Consider the following 6,778-nt stretch of genomic DNA (forward strand, 5'->3'; position numbering starts at 1 on the left):
ACTAGTGAAGGAACGAAGTTGTAAAGAGTATAAACAGTTTAGGAGAGATGAATCCAAATTAAAAAGTAAAAGGTGTTATAATGATTGAGTTCATTAGAAGATTTTAGGACCCAAAAGAAAGAGACTCCAAGACACGAAAGAGAAGAGTAGGAAGGAGAGCTGGGGGATAGCAAAAATAAACTCCATCTATTTAGAAATTTTCCAGAGTACAAGAAAGGCAAAATGTTCACCTTCTTCCTCCTCCTGGTCTCTGCAATAAATAGACCCCACCACTGTCCCGAATCATGAAAATATTCTGCCATTGTATGGGTGTGCTGCAACTTACATAAACAATACCTTGTTGATGGAAATGTGGCTTGTTTCTAGTTCTTCCTTCTTTTTTTTATAAATAAAACCAGAGCCTCGGCCCCCATAGCTTGGTGGGTAGGGCACTGGCCCCATACAGCGGGGCTGGTGGGTTCGAACCCAGCCCGGGCCTGCTAAACAACAATGACAACTGCAACAAAAAAATAGCCAGGAATTGTGGTGGGCGCCTGTAGTCCCAGCTACTTGGGAGGCTGAGGTAAGAGAATTGCTTGAGTCTAAGAGTTTGAGGTTGCTGTGAGCTACGACATCATAGCACTCTCTACCAAGGGCGACATAGCGAGACTGTGTCTCAAAAAAAAAAACCAACAGAGTAAACATTGTCAAAAACAATCATTCCACACACACACATACACATATATATATATATACACACAGACACACACACACACACACACATACTTTCTTAGGAGATATTCTTGGTTATGAAGTTTCTGGATCAAAGGTATACACATTTTCAGAGATTTCATTTTGATTATATAAATATACATACATATATATATTTCAAACAGTCTCATTCTGTCACCCTGGATAGAGTACCATAATGTCATAGCTCACAGCAACCTCAAAGTCCTGGTTTTGAGCAATCCTCTTGCCACAACCTCCTCTGGAGTAGCAGGGAATACAGGTGCCCTCCACAGGACCCGGCTAGGTTTTCTATTTTTTCAATAGAGATGGGGTCTTGCTCTTGCATAGGCTGCTCTCAAACTCCTGACATCAAGCATTTCACCTGCCTCGGCCTCCTCGAGGGCTAGGTTTACAGGAGTGGCTACTGTTCCTGGCCTTTGATAATCTATTTTTGAGGAATTTGTCTCTCTTCAGTTATTATGGTGCCGTCTGGTTGTCCGAGTTATAACTGTACTGCTCAGCACTTGAGCACATGCCTAATGATACTTGACATACATTATAATTTTGAAATTTCCCAAATGTTTACATGATCTGCAAATACGGAAAATCTCTAAATATAAAAATCACAACTATAATCATTCCTTTTCCTTTTCAAGATCACCATTTGTGCTTTATACTTCTTTAAATGTGCCACGCTTATTTCAAATAATCAGAAAAGCAATTGTTAAAGTGGCTTTTCCTGCAGCTCTACTGCCTGCAGACTAACTTCTTCAGTTACTCTGCTTCATTGTATTTTCATCTTATTCAATTGCCTCCTCTAGTTTCCATCCCCAATATAAAAAAAGTTTTTTTATGGCCGGGCACTGTGGCTGACGCTGCAATCCTAGCATTCTGGGAGGCCAAGGCGGATGGATTGTCTGAGCTCAAGAGTTTGAGACCAGCCTGAGCAAGAGCAAGACCCCATCTCTACTAAAAATAGAAAAACTAGCAGGGCATTATGGCAGGTGCCTATAGTCCCAGTTACTTGGGAGACTGAGGCAAGCGGGTTACTCAAACCCAAGAGCCTGAGGTTGCTATGAGCTATGATATCACAGCACTCTACCAAGGGGAACAGAATGAGAATGTCTCAGAAAAAAAAAATATATATATAATATGCATATATACTCTCTCTCTCTACATATATATATATATAATTTATTTTTAAAATTTTATCAGGCAATTCTGTTAAAAGACCAGGCAGAGTTGTGTATATTTTAAAATAAAATATAAAGAAAGAAAGTTTTACTCCATGTACTAACAACAAAAAAAGGCAATTCTAGCCAGCCATGTTTCTCACAGAAACCACTTTTAAAAGTTTATTGCTATGCATAAACTTCAAAGACTGTTCCCTTTCCTGCTAGGGATAACCTTTAGCTCAATCTCATAATTTATTTCTCTCCATAAATATCAAACAACCAGAAGTATTCATGTCATCATCCAATGCGCATTTCATTGTATTTTACTATTTACAATAGTGTCTACGAATAGCGTTATCGAAAACATAAATATGCAATAGCGCTCACTTAGTTGTGACTATTAGAAGCAGCAGCAGTCGTTCGATTTTATGTGTTACCCTTGGGCTGAGAGTAGAAGGAGAACAGAGAATTTGTCAGCAGTTGATATACTTACGGGAATAGCTAATGGCCACCCCCAATATCTCCTGGGAAGAATTCTGGGAATTACAACGGAGTTGCTAATATTGTACGATGCTACATCACAATGTCAATGTGCAAATTCCCAGGAATCCATTAGGTACCACTTTAAAATACAATTTTCACAATTTCCATTTGTCTTTAGACTGCTCCCATCAATGGCTTTCTGGGGACATTTGCTGATTCTATGCACTGAAAATTACAATCTAATAGCTTGATTCACAGATGTTGCAAATGAAAAAGAACTTCAGAAATCAAGCACAATTTTCTTAACTTAAAGGCAAAGAGACTGGTCAACTTGTTCAGATTACTCCCTAGTAAGGGGCATTGCCAGGGCCTGAGCTGAGCCTCTGACATGAGCTTTGATGCACCAGCCACATCCCCACTCTCCCTCAGGGCCTCCTGCCCCAGTTGTATCAAAGGGTTACATTCACTGTGAAGTGAAGCCAAAGTCACGGCTTATCTCACAAGCAGCTTACTTGCCCAACCCAATCAGTGAAATCAGGTGGCAACTAAGCAAGCATAATCCATCACTGGCATAAATGTCAGGTGTTTTCTATCAGACACTCAGCCTCAGTCTTTAGGCAAGCAAACAGCTTCCTACAACCAGTGCTAGTGAAAATTAACAATGCCTGGTGGCCGAGTCATCATGAAGGAACCGTGTTATTCCACTCTAGGGAGGGCAAACAGGGCTTCATTAGGAAAGGAAAGAGAGCTTCATTGATTGGGGTCTGACCTACTGAGTCTGTCAGGTAACCTAGAAGAGTGAAGGGGCTGAAGCTAGAAACAGGGAGAGCCACTGGAGCACACACGCCCCGGGGGAGGGCAGAATGTGATGGGCGTCAGCATCTGGTCCAGCAGGAGCATCAGCACTACTGCCTGATCTTCTGATCTGTCAAAAAAACACTGGAAACTTTGACTTTTGAAAGCTCTGTATTTCATTTTATTTATTTATTATCTTATTTGTTGAAACATAGTCTCACTTTGTTACTGTGGGTAGAGCGCCGTGGCATCATAGCTCACAATAACCTCAAATTCTTCAGCTCAAGTGATCCTCTTGCCTCAGTCTCCCAAGTAGCTGGGACTACAGGTGCCTGCCACAATGCTCAGTTAAAAATCTCTACATTTTAATGGTGTTAATTCAGACTGCTGAAAATACTATATTCATGAAACAAAATGTGTCTGCTGTCAGATCTGATCAGAGACTACCAATTTTTTTTTTTTTTGAGACAGAGTCTCACTATGTTGCCCTCACTACGGTGCTGTGGTGTCACAGCTCACAGAAACCTCTGACTCTTTTGGGCTTATGCAATTCTCTTGCCTCAGCCTCCCAAGTAGCTGGGACTATAGGTGCCTACCACAACACCTGGCTATATTTTGGTTGTAGTTGTCATGGTTTGGAAGTCCCGCCAGCTCTGGTGTATGTGGCCAGTGCCCTAGCTGCTGAGCTACAGGTGCCAAGCCTTTTGAGGCAGAGTCTCACTCAGTCCTCCTGGGTAGAATACCATGGCATCATTGTAGTTCACAGCAACTTTAAACTCTTGGCTCAAGAGCTCCACTTGCCTCAGCCTCCCGAGTAGTTGGGACTATAGGTACCTGCCACATTGCCTAGCTAGTTTTTCTATTTTTAGTAGAGATGGGATCTCGCTCTTATTCAGGCTGGTCTCGAACTCCTGAGCTCAGGAGATCCACCACCTTGGCCTCCCAGAGTGCTAGGATTATAGTTGTGAACCACCGTGCTCGGCCAGAGATTACCAATTTTGACTTCAGGTATCAGCTTATAGGGCAACACTTCTGGACTCATCTACAGAGGGTTGGTGTCTAGCATTGAAAGGACCAATAACCCTGGCCCAATGTTTCTGAAATGCATAAACTCTTTTTTATGGCTGGACGTATGATTAGCATGGTACTATAGTGGTTAAGAGCACAGACTCCTGGCTCGGCGCCTGTAGCTCAGTGGCTAGGGTGCTGGCCACATACAATGAGGCTGGCAGATTTGAACCTGGCCCGGGCCTGCTAAACAACAATGACGACTGCAATCAAAAAATAGCCAGGCATTTTGTGGCGGGCCTCTGTAGTCCCAGCTACTTGGGGGGCTGAGGCTAGAGAATTGCTTAAGCCCAAGAGGTTGAGGTTGCTGTGAGCTGTGACACCACGTACTCTACCCAGGGTGACATAGTGACACTCTATCTCAAAAAAAAAAAAAAAAGCACAGACTCCTAAACCAGGCCTCCAGAGTCCAAATCCTGGTCCTTTATTAGACAGGCAATCTAGGATAGACTACTTTCTGTACCATAGTTTCCTCAATTTAAAAACAAGTGTAACAGTTGAATGAATAAAGAAAATCTGGTATGTGTACATGATGAACTACTTTTTAGTCATTAAAAAAATGAAATCATGTCTTTTGCAGCAACATGGATGGAACTATAGGTCATTATCCCCACTGAAACAAGCCAGGTGCAGGAAGACAAATGTTGCATGTTCTCATTCATAAGTGGATGCTAAAAACCATGGGCACATGGACATAGACAGTGGAATGATAGAAAATGGGGACTCAGAAGGGTGAGGGGTTACAGAGGAGGATGGATGATGAGAAATTACTTAATGGGTACCATGCGCATTATTCAGGTGAGAGATACCCCCAAAGCCCTAACTTGGCCACTACACAATTTATGCATGTAACAAAATAGCACCATACGCCATAAATTTGTACAAAATCATAATGAATTTTTAAAAAATAAATGTAATAAAAATGAGCATAACAATACCGTGACCTACCTCAGAGAATGTTTACAATGGTAAGATGAATTTGTATGTTAGAATACTGCCTGAGATAGTGAGTCCTATAGAAACATTTGCTAGATTTATTTATTTATTTATTGAGCCAGAGTTTCACTTTGTCACTCTTGGTAGTGTGCCATGGCATCATAGCTCACAGCAACCTCAAACTCCTGGGCTCAAGAAATTCTCTTGCCTCAACCTCCCAAGAAGCTGGGACTATAGGTGCCTACCACAACGCCTGGCTGTTTTCAGAAATGAGGTCTTGCTCTGGCTCAGACTGGTCTTGAACCTGTGAGTTCAGGCAATCCACCATCTCGGTCTCCCAAGTGCAGGGATTACAGGCGTGAGCACCATGCGTGGCCGCTAGCATTATTTCTGATGAATCTTAACGGAAAATTAGAAAAACTGCAAAATTGGCTCAGCGCCTATAGCTCAACCGGCTAAGGCGCCAGCCATGTACACCTAAGGTGGCGGGTTCGAATCCCTAGCCCAGACCCGCCAAACAACAATGACGGCTGCAACCAAAAAATAGCCGGGCGCTGTGGCGGGCGCCTGTGGTCCCAGCTACTTGGGAGGCGGAGGCAGGAGACTCGCTTGAGCCCAGGAGTTGGAGGTTGCTGTGAGCTGTGATGCCACGGCACTCTACCCAGGGGGACAGCTTGAGGCTCTGTCTCAAAAAAAAAAAAAAAAAAAAGAAAAGAAAAACTGCAAAATTGACAGACACTGGATTTCTCATCATCCTGCAGAGGTGGAAATCCTGAGCCAAATTTAATTTGATGTAAAAAAAAAATAAAATATGACATTCCTTGTATTTAAGTGTCAAAGAGCAAATTCACACCAGTTATCTCAATTCTGTTATCATATTTCATCCCCATCACGATATCTCTCTTCGCAGCCTGGGTCAGACTTATATAAATGTCATGCCCTTCTTTAGTGCCTTAGTATCACATTCTTCTGTGTTACTCAGATCATGTGTAGGCTCTGTCACTTCCGATAACAACTCTGTATTAAAAGCAAAGGGTAGGAAAAATGGAGTAGACTGAAGCCATTTTTCTACTAAGAAAGGGTTGTTTTCTTTATTTTTTTATTGTTATTTATTTTAGAAATGGAGTCTCATTTCATAGTTGGGGCTAGAGTGCCATGGTGTCAGCCTAGCTTCCAGCAACCTCAAACTCTTGGGCTCAAGCAATTCTCCTGCCTCAGCCTCCTGAGTAGCTGGGTCTATAGGCACAGCCGCAACACCCTGCTAATTGTTCCACTTTTAGTAGAGACAGATCTTTGCTCTTGCTCAGGCTGGTCTCAAAACTCTTGAGTTCAAGCAATCCTTCCCCCTTGACCTTCCAGAGTGGTAGGATTACAGGTGCGAGCCACCACACCCAGTCTTTTTTCGTCTTTTTAAATATCTCTCCTTCCTATTTGGGCATGTAACCCTTCTTCTCTCCTTTATAAATATTCAACAGATTAAAGTATTTTTGCACATTTATATATACATAGTGCATAGACACAAACTATTATTGACAGAAAGAATCATTTTAGTCAGGCTTAAGTAAACTAATTTTAAAGAACTAAATTTACTCTTTGAAGAGAATATGCAA

Source organism: Otolemur garnettii, unplaced genomic scaffold, assembly GCF_000181295.1.
Source record: "Otolemur garnettii isolate 467f Iridium unplaced genomic scaffold, OtoGar3 scaffold00024, whole genome shotgun sequence".
Taxonomy (NCBI): Eukaryota; Metazoa; Chordata; class Mammalia; order Primates; family Galagidae; genus Otolemur; species Otolemur garnettii.